Source organism: Rhipicephalus microplus, chromosome 7, assembly GCF_043290135.1.
Source record: "Rhipicephalus microplus isolate Deutch F79 chromosome 7, USDA_Rmic, whole genome shotgun sequence".
Taxonomy (NCBI): Eukaryota; Metazoa; Arthropoda; class Arachnida; order Ixodida; family Ixodidae; genus Rhipicephalus; species Rhipicephalus microplus.
This window is the reverse complement of record NC_134706.1, coordinates 32,476,837-32,489,969: the sequence shown is the minus strand read 5'-3', so window position 1 is coordinate 32,489,969 and position 13,133 is coordinate 32,476,837. Positions and strand designations below refer to the sequence as shown.

Here is a 13,133-nt window from a genome sequence, read left to right as displayed (position 1 = left end):
CGACGAGCAGACGACCGTTATGTCGACGGTGGTCCCAAGTGAGTGTCTGGAATTGCCTTCCCGTGGCGTCATAAGGCGAAAGGAGTGCTGTAAGGCAGGAACACATATGCCTCGTGGCCTATATAGTGAAGTACCCTGCTGACCTTTCACAACGGATATAACGAATTATGTTTGGCATGTTTCCGGAACTCTTTCTCTTTTGTGACCCAACCGGAACCTTCGGTAATAGATAGTATCGAACTGAAGATGAATCCGGATGCCAGTCGTTCGGTGCCCGTCGCGAACAGCCTCCGAGAGTTTCTTTCGTCACTTTGCAGTATACGCACATCGTATCGTCATTCGAATTCCTTCTAGCCCTGTACATGCGTTTTGCATGCGCCAGTACTTGTACGGTTACCCTAACAGAACACTATATAGCTCTCTGTACGTACGACAGATCCTTGTACATACGTTTTTTGTAAGAGCGAAAACGTGGCGGAAAGGATATTATCAGGGAAAACGTACCATCCAAGTTCACTAAGACATCGCACAGTGTTCCTTGATAACGACGTCGCGATAGTTAGAACGGGGAAGTCGCACGAAACGGGAACGTGTCAACGAGGTTCTACTCTGCTATGTACCGTGTTAGCTTTCCAGAACTTATTATTTCGACATTCATTGCCTATTGTGCTAGAGTGCCCCTATGTATCACGGCAACTGAATGATCGAATACTGACCATAATGTACAGACGCCACTTAAACATCTATACCACCTATTATCGGCTCATGTGGAGCATTTGGCAATTTCGGACCTTTTGAAAGGGACTGGTGTGTTCTAGCCAATTTGGCTGCCGTGATGCTATGTGGCAAGCATGCCCTTGCCTTTGTTCTTTATACGTTCAAACCACAGGGTAGCAAACCAGATGCTGCGCTTGGTTAACATCACCTAATTTGTACTGTCCTTTTCTTGCCTCTTCTTTTACATGCGGTACTTTTAGTTCCACTTGCTTCCAGTTTGGGCAAGCGGTCGTTCAAAGGAAGCCTTTTTACGCCTGTGGGAAGATTTCGTACGGAAATATGCGAATTGATAGACCCGAATAGCTTCCCATCCACTGGGAACACTGCGAGCAGCCCTCGAGTCCGTTTCGTCTGCTTCGCTTTTCTGTCGTCTGTTCCCGGCAACGTGGCGCCATTGTCTCGCGTCCATTCCGCGTTCTTCGAAGTCACTTCGCGCCTGAGGATACGCGCGACATACTTTCGTGCTTTAGGCCTGGCAAGAACATTCGCACATGCGCCAAGACCTCCCATGATGCTAAAACGAGGAAGCGAAGCGAACCACCGGTAGCGGAAGCGTCAGCGCCCCCCCTTTTTTTTTTCTCTCAGAGCTCCGCGCGCCATTAACACTCTACATCGGGCTACCACTTCGTACTCGCTGCGTCCACGTTGTAAAAAAGCGTCGGTTGGCTTCTTCCCAGTTTGCCACTTGAGACAGTGACGGATCGTGGGACAAAGGTGGGAAGAAGTCGGAGGTGGGGGGGCTGAAGTTGAGGAAACCGTGAAGGCAGGGGTAGGAAGCTGTTACGCCCACCGAGAGAGGGCGCATTCATCTGCTCCTCTTTAGCGCCCCCTTGTGGCCTTCAACGTCGGCGCGCGGTCGTGTTCGTGACACGGGTCTCCGCCGCGTCGGGCAGAGACAATCGCCCCCTGTTGATGCCGACGCGATGTGGTGCGCCACAGCTAACGATGGTACATTGGGGCCCCCACCCCTATCCTGACCGAGTGGTCCGCGCGAATCTTCGAATGTGTTTGCGCCAAGGGTAAACCCGGGTATGCTGGCAAAGCGGCAGAGGGATCGAATCCGTACTGATGGATGTCGGTGAATGTTTCGGAGAAGGTTAGTTCATTTCCGTGTCTGGAGGCGGCACAGTGCGGTTGCTCTGTCGTGTAATTTGATTTCGCCTCGAACGGATCGCTGCCCGCTGACCCTTCGAACTGCGGAAACAGACGCACGAACTGATGAACGTCGGTGACGATTCGGTCAGCAGAGTAGAAAAAAAAAAACCCAGTTCTTGACCCCGCTGTTGTCATCTCCGCAACTACCCTTTGTTTCTCGCGGAGGAGCTGTGACGTCGCAGTTAGAGAAGGTGCGTGTATTTGCATTTGCTGGCTTTCACATTCCCTTTACTCGGGGGCGCGATTTGGCAACCTATTTTTTTACGAATATACTTCGCTGTATGATATCCGTTGTTCTACGTGCAAGAACAGCGATATGAATATAAGGCTTGGCTTAGTTCGCCTGGGGACTTTTCCCGCCTGAGTTGTGCAAAGTGCATCTGCATCTATGGGCGTCTTGTATTGTGCCGCCATCAAAATGTGACTGCAGTACCCGGGTTCGAACCCAGGACTTTCGGGTCAGCAGTCGAACACCGTAATCACTAGTAGTATAAACAGCACCGTTAATCTCAGCTAGTCTTGTGAAATCGCATGGCCACGCATTACTGAAGTGGAATACTGACAGGCAGCATGAAATCGGCAAGAACGAAAGCATGCACCGCGCTCAACAATGGTACCATTGAAATAGGCAGTTTTAGGTGCCAAAATTAGGATGGGCCCGCAGGCGTGCTGTTGCGGGGGATGTACTCCAGACCACGCTGGTGTCCATACCGATGATTGAACCTGCGTCATCGGGAGCTTAGTGGCGCAACACTGTAGCCTGTATAAAGTAGAGCCTATGGCGCACTGGGTAACAGGGCGACTGCGTAGAGAGACCGAAAGCAAACAAGACATAGCTATGGTTGCACGCCGTCAAAACCGTCTGACACGCAAGATTTAGGAGCGCGAGTTTATGCGAGGGTGGGCTCAGACAGCTGTGTCTCATTCGGCGCATCATGCAGCATCATCGTCATCTGCAGCATCGTCACTTAGCATCACCAATCGGAGTGTCGTGATGATTTCGTTTTTATTATTTCTTTATTTGCTCCTTTTCTGATCACCTAGCTGACCTGCATGACGACTGCTGCTGTTGTACAACTCCTCCTTCTCCTCCTCCTCCTCCTCCTCCTCCTCCTCCTACTACTACTACTACTACTACTACTATTACTACTACTGCTGCTGCTGCTGTTATTATCATTACTACTACTACTACTACTACTACTACTACTACTACTACTACTACTGCATAGGGCACACTGCAAGACACGTGCCAATAGCTGCGCTGACATTCACAGCGCGCGGTCGATGGCGTGGCTGCAAAGAATCACGCGAGTCCCCTTTCTCGTGCGACGTCGGCTTCTGTAGACAACAGCGGCGGGAAAGAGCCACGATGACGATGACTGGAATCGTATAATTACGGTTCGCTGCCGCAACGCGAGCGAGAAGCAGCAGCAGGGCTCCGGAGGAGTGGCGTGACCATGGGTCGTACGGTATACGCACCAAGCGCGTCGCGCCCTTCAACGACTTCGCGTGCCGCCAGCTGACGGCCAAGTCGGCAAATAGCGTATGACTGGCAAGCCGGCATCAGGACCAAGAAGAAGAGGAGGCAGGTTCGTTTGTACGCTGTGCGAACGCGACGTATAAGGCCGTCAGGTTCGGCGACGGGCAGACCGTGCAATTATCACAGCGCTGCCGACTTCCGTTAGGGTGCGCTTCAACCGATAGCTCTCTCCCACTCAAGCGCGAGCCCTCGCATTGCGAGCTGCCTGCCCTCTTCCGGAACCTTCGAACGTTTTCTGCTCGCGTGTGCGGACGAACCTCGCAGCTTCCGTGTTGTTCACCGTCTTGATTTCTGCTTCTGCTTATAGGCTATGCCTTCATTGACTTCTGGTCGCTTGTGCACGCCGGGAAGTTTTTCTATTCACCTTATGCTGACGTATGGCTGTCTTGACTATTCGCCTTTGTCTAGGTTGTCCATTAGCCGCTATAGGGTGGCAATCTAGGTTTGCTGGTGTTACATCATGATTGACGTTACTGGAGGCTATGGACAAGGACAGAAGAAAGGCGCACTTGGCGCACGACACGGCCTACATATGAGCCTGCATTCACAAACCATCCTCAGCCTTACGTCGAGTTTTTTCTTGTCGACTGTAAGAGTTTATTGTGTTGAATGTACAAAGTAGGCTAGCATTACTGAGCCAATCTTGCTGAAATCTTTTCTCTCGTTACCATTCTCGTGTCTGCATAATCTGCATAACGCATTACAGGGTACAGAAACTTAAGGAAAAATCGAAGTGAGGCCAAGGTTGCTTTGTGAATACGGGCCACGGTGTCGGACAGCGCCAAATCATGTCGAGCTTGCCTTACTTTTGTCCACGTCTTTAGCCTGTGTTACCGTCAAGTACGATTCTGTAATCTCGCCTTGGCTGGCTTAGCATTTATGGTGCTGCGTTGCGAGACACAAGGACGCGGGTTCGATTCTCGGCCACATTCGGTCGCATTTCGATGGAGAAGTATGCAGGTTCGTGCGTGCGCTCAGACTCAGATGTTCGTTAAAAAGAAAAAAAAAAAGCCCAGATGGTAGAAATTAAACGCAGATCCCCACTAAGGCGTACCTCGCATAAACACAGTGTGAAAACACAACAGAGGATCAGTGAAATAAGGACAGAGGTAGCAGTGCTGACTTACAACCGTCTGTGTCTTTTCTGTAATAGTCGGATGGACGCATGGACGGGCGGGAGGATGGGCGGATGTATGTATGTATGTATGTATGTATGTATGTATGTATGTATGTATGTATGTATGTATGTATGTATGTATGTATGTATGTATGCATGCATGCATGCATGCATGTGTGTGTATGTATGTATGCATGTATGTATGTATGTATGTATGTATGTATGTATGTATGTATGTATGTATGTATGCATGTATGTATGCATGTATGCATGTATGTATGTATGTATGTATGTATGTATGTATGTATGTATGTATGTATGTATGTATGTATGTATGTATGTATGTATGTATGTATGTGTGTGTATGTATGTATGTATGCATGCATGCATGCATGCATGTGTGTGTATGTATGTATGCATGTGTGTATGCATGTATGTATGTATGTATGTATGTATGTATGTATGTATGTATGTGTGTGTATGTATGCATGCATGCATGCATGTGTGTGTATGTATGTATGTATGTATGTGTGTGTATGTGCATGTATGTATGTATGTATGTATGTATGTATGTATGTATGTATGTATGTATGTATGTATGTATGTATGTATGTATGTATGTATGTATGTATGTATGTATGTATGTGTGTGTATGTATGTATGTATGCATGCATGCATGCATGCATGTGTGTGTATGTATGTATGCATGTGTGTATGCATGTATGTATGTATGTATGTATGTATGTATGTATGCATGCATGTATGCATGTATGTATGTATGTATGTATGTATGGAAGTATGCAGGTATGTATGGAAGTATGTATGTATGTATGTATGTATGTATGTATGTGTGTATGTATGTATGTATGTATGTATGTATGTGTGCATGTGTGCATGTGTGTATGTATGTATGTATGTATGTATGTATGTATGTATGTATGTATGTATGTATGTATGTATGTATGTATGTATGTATGTATGTATGTATGTATGTATGTATGTATGTATGTATGTATGTATGTATGTATGTATGTACGTCCTTTTTTATTGAAGCTTGCTTTAAAACTCCGCGTTCCAAAGCAAACTAACCTCGCCTCGAACACTAAGGCGGTTTCTCTGGAATTATCACGAAACGTCTCCCTCCTTAATTCGTTTTTGCCCTTTCGGTAGTTACCAAGAGCCGGCTTCTTTTCCATCGCTGTCGTCCAATAAATCCTCTCTGCCTCTCTGACTTTTCGCTTAACGCTGCTTCTTGACATATCGGCTACACTGCCAGCCGTATATTTACCGGTGAGCCTCTCAGTTTTTTCATCCACTTGGTGTACACGCTTTCTCCTATACAAATTCCGGAATACTTTCCCTGCCAATCTAATCTTCTTTGTTTTTCTAAGCCTCTCTTTAAATTTCGTTTTGCTCTGAGGTCGCCTTACTTCAAAGCCTTTCTGTCCCATATCCCCCTTTACAGCCTCATTTGTCGTCTTCCCTTGAGCGCCCAACGCGAGTCGCCCCACACGCCTTTGATTTACACCCATTCTTGATTGCCCCTCTGATTTCATACGCACCACTGAATTCCCAAATGTAAGCCTTGAAACCATTACACCTTTCCACAGACTTCGAAGTACTTCGTACCAATTGTATTCTCATAACGCTCTGTGCTTCATTATTGCAGCATTCCTCTTTCCCTTGCGGCCGATGTTTTTTTTCTGTACTTTTATATATCTATCTCCCTCATTTACCCACGCTCTGAAGTACTTGTACTTGCTTACCCTCGGTATTTCTTGGCCCTGTACTGAGACCACCTTGTCTTCGAGATCATTGAATACCTTCAATCCGCATTTTGTTGCACTAAATCCCAGTCCTACAACCTCGTCTTCCCTTCTGCATATATCTGCCAGCCACTGTATATTGTCTTGACTGTCCGCATACAGGACAATATCTTCAGCATAAAATATACTTGGAAGCTTTTGCTTAACTATCGTGCCAGCCTGTTTGTGCGACAGATTAAACCCAATGTTGCTACGTTCTAGCTCTTTTTTCATCCTTACCAGGCACAGCATCAATAACAGTGGTCACAAAGGGCAGCCCTGTCGCAGCCTCTTGCTAACTTGAACGCTGTAATTGCAACTTGTTCCTTCGCATTCTACGCAAACTATATTTGCTTAGTACATCCCCCTCAAACGCTGTATGCAGTCGTCACCTGTGCCCACTTCCTTCGATATATCCCACAAAATTTCCTGAATAACGTTGTCATACGCCCCAGTGATGTCCGGATAAGCTACGTATAAGGGCATGTTTTCTATCTCAGATATTTCTATACGCTGTGTAAGAACAAACAGGTTGTTGTCAAACCGCCTGTCGATTCGAAATTCATTCTGGAGTTTTCCCAAAATATCACTTTGTTCTGCGCGCGTTCTTATTGTAAATTTTACTGCCAACCTGTACAGCACCGATGTAATTGTTAGCGGTCCATACGAGCCATTGTTCGCCTTTTCTCCATTGCCTCTGTAAATATCAAGTTCATTCTACTTTTCCTCCAACTGTCTGGTGTTTTCCTTTCCAGTAAGCACATTTCTATACGGATTTTAGTAGCGCTTCTTTAGTGCTATGTCCTAGTTCGCTAATGAGGCTGACGGAAACCCCATCTTAGGCCGGGGTAGTGCGCTTAGAAATTTTTCCTTCGGCCTTCTTCCAATTCAAATTCTCAAGTGCTCCTCGGTCGCACTCTTTTTCACTCACTGGGGAAGTCCCCTGGGCGACCTTCTTAAACGAATCTGCTGCTACCATTCGGGTGTATCCTAGCGCTTACCCTTCCAACTTATTCCCTCCTTCATCTAACATATGTTGTTACATCGTAACAGACTTCCTACCTAGCGCCTAGTTGGCTCTAAGGTATTCTAGGCGTGGACTTCTTCTTTTCGCGAATCTCTGTCATACAGCGTTCGTTTTCGCATTTAATTTAGGCCTCCCCCATTTTCTGCGCAACGCTTTTTTTTCTCTAAATATATTTCCCATATTTGGTAGACTTCAGCTGTGGCCGCTTCTCCCTTTTTGTCTGTTTGTGCTACCGTGATGCCTCACGTGCGGCTTCTCGATGGCTTCCCGTATTTCTCTGTTCCACCAACGTTTTGGCTTTCTTTTTTCTTTTCAGCTAACAGTTTTCTTTTTTTTTCATCCCCTTCGTCATTACATGTGACAGCTCACTGTACTCCCACTTTTTGCCCGGTAGTTTTTCTACTTCGTCATTGACTGTCGCGGGTATATTTGTTATTTGTGTGTCATTTATATACGAGCTTCCAAACTTTCATTCTATGTTCTTATTTGCAGTTATATATCCCATTTGTAATCATGCGTTTATAAACACCACCCGAGCTGTTAACTCCTTCCTCGTCTATTCTTATTTCTCTAAGTCTGTCGTAAATTCCCTCTGTCGTAAGACAATAATCAATGCTCGATTACCTGTGTCCGACTTCCCACGTGATCTGCCCCTCACACTTAGGCATCGCGTTAACTATCTCAAGACTATGTTGCTCGCAGAGATCTAGCAATAACCTGCCATTGGTGTGTGAATATCCGTCAAGATCCTATATGTAACCATTCATGTCCTCTAGAAAGATTATTTCGGCCCCATGAGCAAATCCTTCGATATCGATGCGTATGCAATTCACTATCTCCGAATTATTTCGCAGCGCCCCGTCCCGCCCCCTGGATTTAAGATGCGTGTTATATGTGTTTAATTTTAAAATGTGCATAACTGGATCACAAAACACTTTTAGTTTAATGCATTCATAAACGTAAGACCATTTGAGCACAATGAACATTATTGTAATGATCCTAAGGTTATGTAATGAAGATGACATCACTTCCGTGTGACTGCAGGAGTCAGTTCTGTGAAGGGGGCATATCGTGCACCGGGCAGCGCAGGACTCAAGAAACGCTGCCTTCACTTTTCTTTCAGTAGCACTGCTAAAAAAATTTCTTTCCTACTTCCTGGTATATTTTAAATTTGATTTCTTTTCAGGCACTACCTGGAGAAGTGGTCCAGTGGCATACATTTGACGAGGAAGAACAGCATGCTTCGAAAGCCTGTTTCGGGGAAGATCGCCGATATGACGAACTGATCTTGTAGTAATTAAAAATATATTGATTGCCTCACTTCATATGTAATTTTTTTTGGGCCAACGATGCGGTGGTCGGGCTTGGCCTGACTGTCCCAACGTGGGAGTGGCCCGCTACGTATTGAGTCGTGCACCCCAGGACTTCAAATAAAGTTTTGCATCCATAGAAGTGCCCCTTTGTTGCAGTCCTCAAATACTCATCATTTTATTTCCGAAACAAATAGTTTGAATTCCGCTGTCTTCCGTATCAGTGAGATTCGAAACAGTGACCTTCCTTTTATGAAACGAACACGCGACTAGGGTCGTGGGTTATTTTAACCCATAGTTGTTATTACATGGCTCGTTTTCATGTGGGAGATACTATAACTTCATCGACTTGCTGATTCAAGGAAGGTTTTGAGTTTTATTGAAGGTCATATGCCGATTTCGGTTTCCAAAAATCAAAATGACGAAGATGCTGAGCCTAACATTGCAGGTTAGGTATTATGGCGTGACATTGGCTGAGAGGTTAGGTGTTCGTTTCTTAACCAGGAGGTCGGTGGTTCGAACCCTGTTAGCTTTATAACCATAATTTTTTTTCTTTTCTGATATTTTGTCACACTCCTCCAGTGGCAACTTCGCAACAGGGGGCATCTCGGAGGCCATGGCTTCACTGACCCATTCCACAAAGTTGCCGCTAGGAGGATTGTGACAAAATTAAAAAAAAAGCTCAAAATAAAAGACCAAGCAGTGGGCCTTGAACCACCGACCTGCCGCTTATAAAACCAACACTAAACCTCACAGCCAACGTCACACCATGATTAGAACACTCCAATGTTAGGCTCAGAATCTTCTTTTAGATCTTTCGAAACTGATTATGGCGCCCTGCAGTGAGGTGTGACGTCACACAAAAATTGAGCCTTATCGGGTGTGATAAGGGACTAAACTTTTTCGACTCTTTTTGGCCTCTCGTGCGGAGTAACCAACGTACCAGGGGAACTTTTAACTCGGAAAGTGCGCATAGATGGCGCATCACTGCAAGGTGTGACGTCAGGCAAGAGTTGCGCCTTATCGGGGGTGATAAGGGGCTAAACTTTTCCAACTGTTTTTGGGCCTCGTGCAGTGAAGCCAACGCACCAGGGGAACTTTTAACTCTGAAAGTCCGCATAGATGGCCCATCGCTGCAAGGTGTGACGTCAGACAAAAGTTGTGCCTTATCGGGGGTGATAAGGGGCGAAACTTTTTCGACTGTTTTTGGCCCCTCGTGCGGTGAAACCAACGTACCAGGGGAGCATTTCAACTCGGAAAGTGCGCATAGATGGCACATAGCTTCACGGTGTGACGTCAGAAAAAAGTTGTGCATTATCGGGGGTGATAAGGGGCTAAACTTTTTCGACTGTTTTTGGCCCCTCATGCGGTCAAACCAACGTACCAGGGGAGCATTTTAACTCGGAAAGTGCGCATAGATGGCACATATATTCACGGTGTGACGTCAGACAAAAGTTGTGCCTTATCGGGGGTGATAAGGGGCTAAACTTTTTCGACTGTTTTGGGCCCCTCGTGCGGTGAAGCCAATGTACCAGGGGAAATTTTAACTCGGAAAGTGCACATAGATGGCACATAGCTTCACGGTGTGACGTCAGGCAAAAGTTGTGACTTATCGGGGGTGATAAGGGGCTAAACTTTTTCGACTGTTTTTGGCCCCTCGTGCGGTGAAACCAACGTACCAGGGGAATTTTAACTCGGAAAGTGCGCATAGATGGCACATCACTGCAAGGTGTGACGTCAGACGAAAGTTCAACCTTATCGGATGTGATAAGGGGCTAAACTTTTCCCACCGTTTTTTGGCCATTTGTGTGGTGAAGCCAATGTACCAGGGTAACTTTTAATTTGGAAAGTGCACATAGGTGGCGCATCGAAGCAAGGTGTGACGTCCGACAAAAGCTGAGCCTTATCGGGGTGATAAGGGTCTCACATTTTGCGACTGCTTTTGTGCGTTTATGGCGGTGAAGGAACTGCATCAGGGGAATACTTGGCTCGTAAAGAACGCGCAGCAGACCAATCGCTTCGAGTGCGCGCTCCTTTATCAGCATCACGGTGCTCGAAGAACAAAAGGGGCACGACTGCACCTCGGAGCGAGAGCGCAGTCAGTATGCTATAGAGAATTACGCCAAGCGATGACGATAGCGCGTAAGAGCATCGCCTCCTAAAGCGCAATAAATATTCGCCATGGTGCCATGAGATTCGAACTTCTGCCCTTATGCTCAGAAGCAGTGCATCCTGTCTACTGGAGAAACACCGACGCCTCCAGGAGATGACTATATCTGAACAGTATAAATGTGCTGTATTGGGGATGTTAACAATTTAGTTATATGGGAATTGCTTTTAAAGCGCAAGCCATCCTATATGCTGAATCAAGGACAAAGCTGTACTTATCCGTCCGTGTATGTGTCCCGTAGAACTCATGATTGTAAAAAAAAAAAAAAAAAGTCTTGGTGGTGTTTGGAGTCGAACCTATGTTCTCCGTTCCAAAGGCGGGCATCTCAAGCATTTAGCTATACACAAACACTGGCCCAGCGGGAATGCATCTGAACTACTTAACTACGTTGTACCAGTGAAACAAAAAGAATAGAGATAACATTTTAGGGGCGAATCTCCTTATGGCGTAGGTCTGTCGTTCCTCCGTATGTATGTATGTATGTATGTATGTATGTATGTATGTATGTATGTATGTATGTATGTATGTATGTATGTATGTATGTATGTATGTATGTATGTATGTATGTATGTATGTATGTGCATATGTATGTATGTACGCACGTATGTATTCATTCATTCATTTGTGGGGTTTAACGTCCCAAAACCACTATATGATTATGAGAGACGCCGTAGTGGAGGGCTCCAAAAATTTTGACCACCTGGGGTTTTTTAACGTGCACCCAAATCTGACTACACGGGCCTACAACATTTCTGCCTCCATCGGAAATGCAGCCACCACAGCCGGGATTTGATCCCGCGGCCTGCGGGTCAGCAGCCGAGTACCTTAGCCACTTGACCACCGTGGCGGGGCATGTATGTATGTATGTATGTATGTATGTATGTATGTATGTATGTATGTATGTATGTATGTATGTATGTATGTATGTATGTATGTATGTATGTGTATGTATGTGTATGTATGTATGTATGTATGTATGTATGTATGTATGTATGTATGTATGTATGTATGTATGTATGTATGTATGTATGTATGTATGTATGTGTGTGTATGTGTGTATGTATGTGTGTATGTATGTGTGTATGTATGTATACGTGTGTGTGTATGTATGTACGTATGTATGTATGTATGTATGTATGTATGTATGTATGTATGTATGTATGTATGTATGTATGTATGTATGTATGTATGTATGTATGTATGTATGTATGTATGTGTATGTGTGTATGTATGTGTGTATGTATGTGTGTATGTATGTATACGTGTGTGTGTATGTATGTACGTATGTATGTATGTATGTATGTATGTATGTATGTATGTATGTATGTATGTATGTATGTATGTATGTATGTATGTATGTATGTATGTATGTGTGTTTGTATGTATGTATGTATTCATGTATGTATGTATGTATGTATGTATGTATGCATGCATGCATGCATGCATGTATGTATGTATGCATGCATGCATGCATGCATGTATGTATGTATGTATGTATGTATGTATGTATGTATGTATGTATGTATGTATGTATGTATGTATGTATGTATGTATGTATGTATGTATGTATGTATGTATGTATGTATGTATTTACGTATGTATGTACGTCCAGTACGCCATTCGCCGCAGAGTAGTCCCGAATCTTTCCCAACTATATGCAAGAAACACGATGTATGTATGTATTTATGTATGTAGCCACCGGTGGCACATACCCGCTACCTGAGTGGGCCGGGCTGCACTCTGGTTTGTGGAACTGTGGTTAATTGAAATAGACCGTTGCACTAATCGCTCTAGAGAAAGATGTAGAAAGAGAATATCCGCGGCCATGTATGCACAGCGTGAAAATGGTCGTGTAGCAAAGCTGTCCACGGGATCCTCCCCCATGCGGCGTTCCTTGGAAGGAATCTTGCAGCCCCACGTAGTAGTAAGAACTCTTCGCTGTCTTGTTGCCTCGGCATCGCGAGTTCGTATTTCGTAGCCTCCGCTGTTGTTTGTTGTTGTTTGTTGTTGTTGTTTGTTGTTGTTGTTGTTTGTTTGTTGTTGTTGTTTGTTGTTGTTGTTTGTTGTTGTTGTTGTTTGTTTGTTGTTGTTGTTTGTTGTTGTTTGTTGATTGTTGTTGTTGTTTGTTTGTTGTTGTTTGTTGTTGTTTGTTGTTGTTTGTTGTTGTTTGTTGTTGTTTGTTGTTGTTTGTTTGTTGTTTGTTTGTTGTTGTTTGTTGTTGTTGTTTGTTGT

The 13,133-nt window shown here is 44.9% G+C and overlaps 1 long non-coding RNA gene across 1 annotated transcript in view; it reads left to right on the top strand.

Moving 5' to 3' along the window:
- Window positions 1-8,741, top strand: part of LOC142767394 (uncharacterized) — a 202,801-nt gene extending 194,060 nt beyond the window's left edge. Inside the window, exon 3 of the long non-coding RNA XR_012884850.1 lies at window positions 8,608-8,741. This is a non-coding gene — a long non-coding RNA (uncharacterized LOC142767394). The remainder of the gene's footprint in view (window positions 1-8,607) is intronic.
- The last annotated feature ends 4,392 nt before the right edge of the window (window positions 8,742-13,133 follow it).